The sequence below is a fragment of the Etheostoma spectabile genome, chromosome 16, assembly GCF_008692095.1.
Source record: "Etheostoma spectabile isolate EspeVRDwgs_2016 chromosome 16, UIUC_Espe_1.0, whole genome shotgun sequence".
Classification (NCBI taxonomy): domain Eukaryota; kingdom Metazoa; phylum Chordata; class Actinopteri; order Perciformes; family Percidae; genus Etheostoma; species Etheostoma spectabile.
In genome coordinates, this window is record NC_045748.1 from 20,982,912 (window position 1) to 20,994,729 (window position 11,818).

Below are 11,818 nucleotides of genomic sequence, written 5' to 3' on the forward strand. Positions count from 1 at the left end.
TCTACAATGTCCTTGTTGGCAAGGCACTTGTTTTTTTGTTATTGTGTTTTTGTTCAAAGGACTTTGAGTTTCTAATGTTAAGTTTGTATTTTCATACATTTTATTCATCAGAATTTTAATATATTTTGATGTTCCTCTGTTCTGATGTGACAATATAACAAATTATTATCATATCATTGTTGTGAGAGCTCATACATAACTACAAAAAACTAATGTTAGGAAAATCTGTTTTATGTTTTGTTACGCGTTTCTGGATTTTTATTTTAATATACTGTATATCGGCCGATATATTGGTATCGCCCTTAAAAATCCTTTATCTGCCGGGCTCTATTCTGTATTTTGTGAATTTTTCTTTTAGTTTTTTGTATTCATTGATCATCTTTCATCAAGGCTTTTTGTCTCTCACATTCCGTCCCATCCATATGGAAAACATCCACTTATAGTCTCTTACCTGTAGATTGGTTCAGTGGATCAAATCAAAAAAGTGTAGACTTGCTATCATATGGACTGACAGCTACTCATTCATTGGTTTGATGATGCCGTTCTATATGATTTGTATTACATAAACCATCATATACTGGTGAGTGAGCATAATAGTCCAGACTGCAACTTTACCTCAGGTAGAAACAGGAAAAGAGGCCTATTGCTCAAACAAATTCAGAAAAGCTTTATAATTTCAGGTCAAGTACAAGTTTTTTTTTTTTTAACCTTGGAGACAGGCAGACTACCCAGGATGAAGAAATGATTGATCCTGGATGAGTGAAGTCTGATTTGAAATAGTTGACATATTATAGAGAGGTTTCTGCTACAAAAAAAGGAAGTCATAGCAGCTTCTTCCTCTGTGGTGGATTGTTTTACTGTTTTTAGGAACGGGGCACTTGATGAGTTCAACTAGAAGAGGAGGAGTAGGAGGAAGGAATGTTCCAGAATGCTGATACTGGGGACAGAATACACACACAAAAAAAAACACACAAAACAAACTTCAGCCAACACTCACCCACTCTTCCTCCCTCCCTCTCTCTCTCTCTCTCTTTTTCTCCAATCTCCAGGAGCACTCACACTTTTACGCACTCATACTTACACACAGTGATCCGGGTGGAATCAAAGGGTATTAGCTGTGCGGTGCTCAGTTCCCCCGGTCCTTTCCCAGCATTCTCCACAGCTGTACGATTACACAGGTGTTTGGCAAAAACACTGTGTGTGTGTGTGTGTGTGTGTGTGTGTGTGTGTGTGTGTGTGTGTGTGTGTGTGTGTGTGTGTGTGTGTGATTAATTCCTCCCAGTGACTTAGCCCTGTTATTTCCTCGAACACCACTATCACATTTTAAATTCACTCCTTGCATTTTTTTTTTTCTTCCCATCTGTCAGTCTTCATTCATGTCTGGAGTTTTCTATAAAAAAAATAGCTGGTGACTTCAAGAGTCGGGGTCTGTATATCGTGCTGTATATAAATATGGATGACATTACATCTCCCCAAAAGTGAAGCCAAAACATTTTGATTGCCCCCCACCGCTGGCCACAATATAGGTCACAAATCCAACAACCGCCATGTTAGTTTTAGATATTCCATGGACCAAACTAAACAAAGTACATGTTAAATAATTTTTTCCAAAAGATGGTTTCTTTCATTTTAGGTAGTAATTACGCTGATGTTCAAGTGTGTATTTTCCCGATATGTTTCAGTTAGTTATTTGATGCCAAAATGGGGGAAAACGTCATAATTGGCAGCTGTGATTGACTTGTAATTGGCGGGCAGGTCTGTGGGCGGGACTTCAATACATTTTTCGTATATCCTCTGTTTTATATAATTTTCAGGGTTTGGACATTGCAACATTTCTGCTGAGCTGCTGGCTGGCAGTTTAGGTTGAGGGGGAGTGGTCTTAGTGCTTGAAGTTGCTTCTGTTTTAAAAAAATATAAGGTTAGTTTACGCGCTGTAAAAAATGGGGTGGTGGTCCAAAACTGCACTCTGAAAGAGTCCCCTGTGTCCCCCCACTGTAAATTAAGCCTTTGCCATGTGGACAGAGACACATTGCAACCCAACGTCCCTGGTATGAAGGTGGTAGAATGGATACCAGGTATATTGTTTACCATGTTCACATCTTAGTTAGTTAGTGTGTTAGCAATCCTAACACAACACAAAGTTTAGCTGAGGCTGATGAGAATGTCATTATTTTGACAGAAATGTGTCAGGATTTCTAAGATTTTGAGAACCTACATACCCCGTAGGCTGAGGAATGATACCGAAACACAGAGAAGTCCAGGAACATGGAAATACAGCTCAATCACATGAAGGGAACTAAAAGGACTGACGAGTCACAAAAGACAATCAACCAACTACAGACACAGAAAGCACAGATGAAAGGATCCTCCGAAGGCAGAATTTGGAGGATGCTACGTCATCGACGTCCGTTGAAGGACCGTTCCAATGTCGAGAATCCTCCGATTTCCTCCAAGGACTGAGTCCTTCGTTTAGAGAGCAAAGGGTGCAAATGTGTATCCTTTGCTCTCCCAAATTGCCCACAATCCTAGTAATGCGGCTTTCACGGCTGGTTCCAAAAATAAAATGGCGGACCTTAGCGGGAGCTGTCCACTGACTTGCAACGGCAACGCTGACGCCAAGGTAATCATTACATTGTAAGTATCTTTAGTGTGTGCCATACATTTGTTATCACCTTTAATGTGTTACATCAATGTAGAGCTTAGTGCTTTAATATTGGTACAAATTGCTACAATAATTAGGTAGGTACACCCCAAGCTAACGTTAGCTAACTAGCTAAAGGAACAAATGGAGGCAATCACCGAGGATGGGAAAGCAAAAGACCAGCAGGGAGACAGAGGTTATATATTTTTGCTACAGTGGTTAACAAGCATTATTTAATTTTGCTCAGTTGTGGCCTGTTGAGGAGCAATAAATATCAAAAGTTCCAAAACATCTGTTATTTTTATCGATCCACTAGACATAATATCTACATACAGTCCCTGACAAAAGTCTTGTCGCTCATCTATTTTGTAGAAACACCTGCTATTAACCTGACTTTTAATTAATCAATTGGTGTAAGAAATAGCTCATATGAAAAGCTAAAACCCTCCCAAATGATGTTCAATGCACTGAAATAAATGAGTTTCACTAAAAAAAGATTTATTATTTAAACAAGACAGAAAGGTCAAATTTTGGCAAGACAAAAGTTTTGTCGCCTATACATAAATTGAACAAATTTACTACAAATACTAAAATATGTCAGCAAATTAAATAGTGGTGCTGTGAGATTCAAATTGAATATCTTATATGACTTCCATGAGCTTGAAGGACTGCATCCATGCGGTTTGTCAAGGATTCACAAAATGTATTGATGAAGTCATCAGGAATAGCTAGGAAAGCAGTTTGGCATGCCTCCCAGAGTTCATCAATATTCTTTGGTTTGGTCTTCCATGCTTCCTCTTTCATCCTACCCCACATGTGCTCAATGATGTTCATGTCTGGTGACTGGGCCGGCCAATCCTGGAGCATCTTGATCTTCTTCGCCTTGAGGAACTTTGAAGTGGAGATGGAAATATGCGATGGAGCACTATCCTGCAGGAGAATTCGGCCTCTTTTATGGTTGGGAATATAAGAGGTAGCTAAGATTTCTTGGTATTTGAGACTATTGATGTTGCCTTCCACCCTGCAGATCTCTCGCACACCCCCATACTGGATGTAACCCCAGACCATGATTTTTCCGCCACCAAACTTCACTTTTTTCTGGGTGAATCTTGGATCCGCGGGCTCCAGGGTCTCCTGCAATATTTGTGGCAACTGTGGTGTAATTACACGAAGATTCATCTGAAAAATCCACTTTCTTCCCTCTCTCCAGCGTCCATCCTTTTAGCAGGCTGTGGGACTTGGCAAATGCCACACGGTTTTTCAATTGTCTTTTGTTTGTGCTGGCTTCTGGGCACTGATTCGAACATGGAGGCCATTTTGAGACAGATTCCACAAACCGTTCTGGTTGACACAGGGACTTCAGGGGACCAGGTCTGGTGGAGCTCTGCTGCAGTGGAAAATGGCTGGCCTTGGATTTTCAAGCCAACAAACGGTCCTCCGAGCAGTTGTCTTGCGGGGTCTACCTGACCTGGGCTTGTCAAAAACATCTCCAGTGTCTAAATGTTTTTTTTTCCCTGTACTTGACGCTGAGACACATTGAAGGTGTCTGCCACATCAGCAGTGGATCTGGTCTTCAGCCTCTTGATAATCAAAACTTTAGTCTCAGGGTGAATCTTAGGCCTGTTTGCAGAGTCTAGTTGGCAGATGTGAAGGTCTAGTGTACTGGGTTGTTTTTAACACCTGAGACCTGATTGATCCATTTAGTCACAGGTAAGCTCATATGACAAGGCGACACATTATGTCTTTGCAAAAATTGACTCAATGGGCTTTACCAAGCTGTGATATTAGAATACTTTTTGAGGGTTTCTTTTTGCACTGAAACATTATTACAAAAGCTGTTGGATTAAAATGAGCCATTTTTGTAAATAAATCTTATTAGAAATATATTCAGCGGCACTTCAGGTCAATTTGTACACAAGCGACAAGACTTTTGTCAGAGACTGTACATGGCATCTGATTGGAGGCTAGTCTCACTTTGTCCCCAGCAACATTAAAATACTTAAGATGTGTGTACAGTTTGTGTTAAGAATGTATTGTATTAAGTGTTCATTTCATATAACATTCAGATTTATCATACATATTTGACATGCACATGTATTTTAGTACCATGGGGAGGGGGGAGGGGGGTCACATTTGAGCATTTAAAAATGTATTTGAAAGTACTGCATTACATACTTTCTAAAGTAACTAGTCACACTTTTTATAATTTGTAACTGAGTATCTACTTTAGTTACTTTCTGGAAGAAGTAACATGGTAACATTAGGTTAGTTCATCAGTTTCTAACCTGTCCTGGTAACATTAGGTTAGTCCAGTAGTTATCCAACCTGTCCTGGTAACGTAGGTTAGTCCAGTAATTATCCAGTAGTCCAGTAGTTAAAGTCAGGGTTACCAAGATCATGAAGATTCATCCTCTGGGTAGCATTATTGTCTGTACACAGCATCTGATCCAATAGCTGTTAGCTAGCTAGATATTTTATACTGGACCAAAGTGGTGGACTGAGCTACCCACTGAGGAGTTGACAGACTGACAGATTGACATTGTCATCTACAGGCAATTTCTCACCTGCAATTTTAGTCCGGTTCAATCAGACTCTGGTTGTTTCCCACTTGCTGCAATTTGTTGGGCAGGTGTGAACACGGTGACCACATTTGGGTGCAGACCATTTAGAGGTATGATCTCAGAGCGATTTCACACCTACAGCCTTTGGTTCGGGTGAATCGAGCTAGAGTCTGTTTGTCCCGCTGGTGCGGTTCGTTTGGGCAGGTGAGAACCGGCAATCGCACTCTGGTGCACACCAAAAGAGGACCAAACAAGCGTACGAGACCTGCTTGAAGAGGTGGTCTCGGTACGCTGTCAGTCCAGCTCTGGAGCGGACTGGGGTCAAGCTCGCCGTCCATCACTTGAATTCCGTGGTCAAACCAGCTACTAGAGCAGAGCGAAGTCTCAGTGACCAGTAGCAGACGTAGTAACGTCTCTCGCAAAACGTCTGATCATTTAATGAAATGAGCTGGTTTGACCATAGAGATGCGAAACATGCACTAGTCCAGAACACAGGACATGTTCCTACATTTACTTTCTTGCTCCCGCCCCCAGAAACTCCGACTAATAAGAAGAGTGGAATTTCTTGCGTGATTTGTGATGATGCATTTGGTACGCTTAGATTTTTCCAGGTGTAAAGGGCAAATCGCTCCAATTTAAAACTCACCAACTGATTCGGACCAAAGCAAACTGAACTGCAGGTGTGAAAACGCCCTGAGTCCAGTCCCAAACGGAAGCTGTTTTCACCTTGAGCCGACCCAACTCTGAGGTGTATCTGCAAGTTTGAGCTAAACGGACAGTTGTGCATATAGTAGGCAGCTACTTGGAGAATTACTTGGCAACGTTTCTCTCTCGGAAATATGCATCTTTCTGTATTTACCCAGACACATAAGCCCCAAACCTTAGTGAACGTTCTCACATGTTTGTAGTGATTATTTGGTTTGCTCAGACTTTCTTTTGTGGAAATAAACCAAACCAAGGGGAAAAAGGGCTCAAAGTTGAGCTGCTCGGTCTGTTTTAAACCGAACCCTGTACGTTTTCTCGGATAGTCTGGTTGGTATGTGGTTTAATAGCTCATTCAAATGTTGGTGAGGACCAACCAAACTCTGGTGCTGCCTGAAAACGTGTGTCTCGCTTCTCTTTCAAGTGCAATAGAGTTGGATTCACTTTGAGACTGTAATCCGATCCAAATAGGAAACAAACCACATAGTGCACACAATCCAACCTTCACACAAGTTATGCCCCCATGATGTGGCTGCAACTTGGTACATTCTGCTCTGTACATTGTTCAAAGATTGCGTTGATTTGATGGAAACTTGAATACTGCTGCTGACTAAAAGAGAGAGGCTGGATTTGCTCAAACAAACTTACTTTTTACTTAAATGCTAAAATAATTTGTATTTAATCATACAGTAACAACTTGTCATCCTTGTTTATGCCAACGAATCAGGTATAAGACATCATTGTCAGTGTCGTTTTGTGCACTGGTTATATTTCTCTTTTTTCTGTTAAATAGGCTAGTATTTTCGAACTATGCGGCTGTTCACCAACTGAGTCACACCAGGGAAATGTCCCTTGCACCACCTTCTTTCCAGCTAATCGTCCGGATGACTTTTGTAGCTCAGTTTGACCAGATGTGACAGATGTACTGTGTGAGACCATAACTGTGCATTCCTGTCCTTTTTCAAGGTTAACACTCTCAGACTAAACAGGATATGTTGTTTGAATGTTATTAACTCGTTCCGGCGTTCACATGTTGATAATGAAAAGCAGCAACAAGAAGTTACAGTACACATGGCTTTTTGTTATACTGAAGATGAGTTAAGGTCATACACTGCTGAACTAATGGAAGAATGAAAGAAGTGAAAAAGAAACTGTTTGTAATAATGTGCTCACATTTCATTCACTATTAGCCACTGAGAATTGATCACAGGCCACCAGCCCAACAAACAGCTTACAGATTTTCTTTTCTCCCTGATTTTGTTGTTTCATTTGTTCTTTCTTTCTTTCTTTCTTTCTTTCTTTCTTATGATTTCTTGTTTACATCCTACAACAGAGAATATTATCATCTACTGGAGTCATGTTTGTGTCTACCTGATGAATGTAATCTACTTTTAGCTCTGTTTTGTGTCTCCACCTCCTGAGAAAATATTTGCTCTCTTTAGCGACTAATGTTTCACTTTTCTTCCACAGCTTGTTGGTGCTGGGAAAGCACTGTGGGTGAACCAAACCGTATTTCAACTACATTTTATTCAATTTACCAAGTACATCTTAAGAGCTCCGTGGATGAGGGGAACTTAGAGTGTTTTTTTGGGTTATCTCCTTAAGCAACACCTCTGATTAAAGGTGACATGTTGGCATTTTCAGGTTCACATTTGTATTTGGGGTTCCACTAGAATATGTTTACAGCTTTATGTTCAAAAACACCATTATTTTTCTCATACCGTCTGTCTGAATATACCTGTATTCACCCTCTGTCTAAAACGCTCCATCTGAGCGCATGTCTCTTTAAACCTCCCTAACAAAAAAACCTGATTCGCTCGGTCTCCAATTTGTTTACAAGAAAATAGGCGTGGTTGAGTTACTCAGATAGGGGGGCGGTATATTCTATGAGCCTGCATGTTAACATAGGTATGGGAGCTAAATCTGAATGGCTGTTGAATCCCATGTTTCCTGATTTTAGGCAGGCCACAGTAACTGGATTGTGTTGTCTTATTTCACAGTTTGTGGGTAGGCCGTCCAGATACCTGAAATACATGTGCACAAAGCAGTGAAAAAAGTGTCACTTTCAATACAAAAAGCATTGATTGGTGCAGCTTTCAAAATGTCATAGCGAAGCCCACTTTGATTCGGTTTGTGGTCAGAATCTCCTCAATGGCACATCAGTGTATTTCCTTTCTGTATTTGCCTCTCTTAAGCCTGATCATACATTCCCCAAATGTGGAGGGTACGTGGCGGTCAGCCTGACATAGGCAGGGCTTTAGTCAAGATCACCTTTGAGTCCAGACAAGTCCCAGAACAGGAGTTGAGACCAAGTCAAGACCGAGTCCAAAGAGGTTCGAGTCCAAGACGACTGAGTCCAAAAAGGTTTGAGTCTGAGTCAAGACCGAGTCCAGGACAGAAAAAAACATCTCATACATAACAACAAGACTTAATAGGTAATACATGTATTTTCAGAAAACATTAAAGTTTGGACAAATAAATTGAACAGAGTGAATTTAACTTTTTTTTTTATTTGAGACAAAGTGCAGAATTAAAAAAAAAAAAAAATCTGTCAGGAGTTGTATAGGAAGGAGCAGGTTGGGACACACACACACACAACACACACACACACACACACACACACACACACACACACACACACATGCACACACACATTTGCACTCAAGGGGCTGGCACAAAATAATTTTTTACAGATTAAGATTAGCTGAGAAATTCATAAGAACCATTTTTCACACTATACTCAACAGTACAAGTATTTGTACATGTGGTATCCTTCAAAAGGCACGATGTGTCTCCATTTCAAACATCTCTCAGTTGACTGCTTTAGCTTGCTTTTTGTACTTTATGTATCAAGGAATTTTCACAAACCAGATATCTCCCAAAAATTCTGACAATGAAATGGCATTTTTCAAATGGACGGAGGAAAAACAATCCATTCCATTCTAGACCTATTTGTGTCTAGAACACACTCTTATGTGATCTGGCACACTGAGCAAAGCTAAGGAAACTCACCAACCCCTAAACCTTTTCACAAAGCAACTTTTTTTCTTTAGCTTGGTAAATATGTTAGCAAAAAACAACACTATTCATTAAGCAGATAACTTTACATCCATCCATACGACGTTCACTGTACTTCAAACGTGGCTAGGACCCTTAAGAGAAGTGTGTACTAAGAGAATCTTGAGCGCACCTCTACAATTGTAGTCCCCCCCAAACTCTGGAATATTGCCTCTACATGCTAGGCTGCCTCTACAGTGCTGTTTTTAATCCCTTCTTAAAAACATCTACATAACAGTATACTCAAGCTTTAAACACACTATGATAGTTGCCTTGCTACATTAGTGTCATTTGTCTTAAACTGGTCCTTGTATCTTTACTGTGATCTGTTGATGTTCATATATTTTGATGTGACAGCGCTTTCGTCTACGTTTTAAAATGTGCTTTATGAATGAATTTGGGGCTCACACAGAGTTCCGCAAGTGTCTGTCCCAACAACTCCTCCAGGCTATGACGTATGGGTCCTTGTTCCTACCCTCTAATAGGATGGGAATCACCAGAGGCCTCCCATACGACATACTCGACACTTATGTCATGATACTTATTGTGATTTTCAACATATTGCAATACTCTGCATGTATTGCAATTTATTACCTTTTTTTCCAACTTCAAATTTTTCCCCAATTTCAAATATGTCCCAAAGGAAACTTTGTCACATCTTTATCAAATCACAAACTGACCAACACATATATAAAAAAAGATCCATACTTGGCGTCTGTGTATCGATTCAATATGGCCAGAGATGAAATTGCGATCTATGTTGTATTGATTTTTTCTTCCCCTACCCCTACCCTCTAATATGACCCACGGGAAGCGTTTTTAATATACGCTCTTTAGCGTTGTGAAACGGTTACTTTGGTACGTTTAGGCACAAAAACAACTTTGTTAAGTTGCGAAAAAGATCGGTGGTTGGGTTAACGCACGTGATCGTGAACGTGATGTTCGTAAAAATTAAAAAAATACTCGCTGTTTTTATTCAAACGGACTCTTCAACCCACCTATCCCAATTTGGAACACTCATACTTCCTCTTTGCACCCTTATAATCTATTAATAACTAATACGACACTAGAGGGAGTTGTCACTGTAAATGTAGATGTGAGGCGTAAGTACTGCTTAAACAAACGACCTATGGGAGCGTTTTTTGAGGGGAGGACAGTCTGGTCTGCCAGGTGCATGCTGCCTCGATAGAGAGCATAAAGAGAACGTGGCGGGTGCTACTGCCACTTCATGTGGGACAAGATTGTCCGGTCAAACCTTTCAATATCATAACTGTTGATAAAATACCTCAGATCAAGACACAACCATATTAAAACATGCTTGCGCGCATGTGTTTTGGAACAGCGAGTGGGTCTGTGCTATACACGGCTTGTAGTTTGTTAGAGTGAAAGGCTGTGAAGGGCCAACAGGCAGCACACTTCACACTGCAACAACAAAGCCTTTATGTCGACCTGCACCTGTGGGTTTTTAGTTGGCTTTTCTCTGAGAGAAACCTGCACATGCAGGGTGTAATTTGCAGAAATAGCCAGTCATTTTATACCTGCAGGCTGTGGGCTGCACGAAAAAAAAAAAAAAAAAAAAAAGAGTATTTCCAGAGGGGTGGGGTTTGGCGCTGTTGTGATTTAAGTGTGACCACATGGGGGGGTAGCATACAGGTCAAGCACTGAACTTGTTACATGCACTTGTTAGGCCAAACCAAAAAAAATACATCAAGAAAGATTTGGAAATGCATACGTACAGTATGTAGGGATGTCAACTACTGATTACATAAAAAACAGACCACCTAAATAATTTAAATTAAAAATATATAATAACTATTGAAGAGGATACAGCCAATGTGAAAAAAAAATGCATGTGTGTCAGAATTCTGACTTTAAAGTGGGATTCTGACTTTTTCCCCTCAAAATGTTGAGTTTAAATCAGAATGCTGAGACTATATGTCACACTTCTGACTTTAAACGGAAACTCAATATAGTTATCACACGGCCCTAATCCTCATCGCAATAAATTATGATTTGACATATAGTTTTTTTATATAATTGAAAAAAGTTCTGTATTGTTTAGGTTTTAACACCATTACTATTTCATAAGATTTAAAAAAAATAAGTAAAAATCACCTTTCCCTACCCATTTACCCATCAAACCGGCCAATCAATCATCCAATTTTTCTTTAAAATCAGTGGCATCTCTCTACAGATCTCTGCTCTGTCCTGTTAGGCAGCAGCTCGGCGCTGTGGTGTTGGACTGTAGAGTGTAAGCTAGGTGCCGCACCACACATGTATCGCACCGAGCTGTCAGACGCACATGGGCTCCGTCCTGCCTCTACCCGGGGATCTTCAGCAGCCGCAGCCGAGCGAAGGGGGACCCCACCCGCGGTCTGCCTGGACCTTCTCTGACAACACACACGACAAACGCACAAACCGTCTCCCTTTTCCCTTCCCCGAGAGGCTCCGCGGAGATCCTTCCTAGCCAGTGGCGCCTGCGGGCAGTCAGTGACGGGGAACAAACCGCGTTGTTAACGCGCAAGCTCGGCTTGTTTTGGTGGGAAAAAAAACAAAACACCGAACACAGCGCGAAAAGACTCCGCTCGTCTGCCCTCTCCTCTTCTTTTATTTCCTGTCAGCTTTTTTTCTTTTTTTTTTTCTTTCTTGCGATTTCTTTCGTGCTGCCGAAGCAGGAACCCCGGGACTGAGCCCGTGCTCCGAGTGAACTAGAATCGCGATCGGGAACTGCGAGCTTGTTTTACTGGATTTATTCCGCTGGAGGAGAAGAGATCGACGGAGCGGAGCGTGCGGTGCGCAAAACGAGCCGAGGTCTTCCTCGTTTTCTCCTCTCTCCTCTCCCTCCCTCCATCTCTCC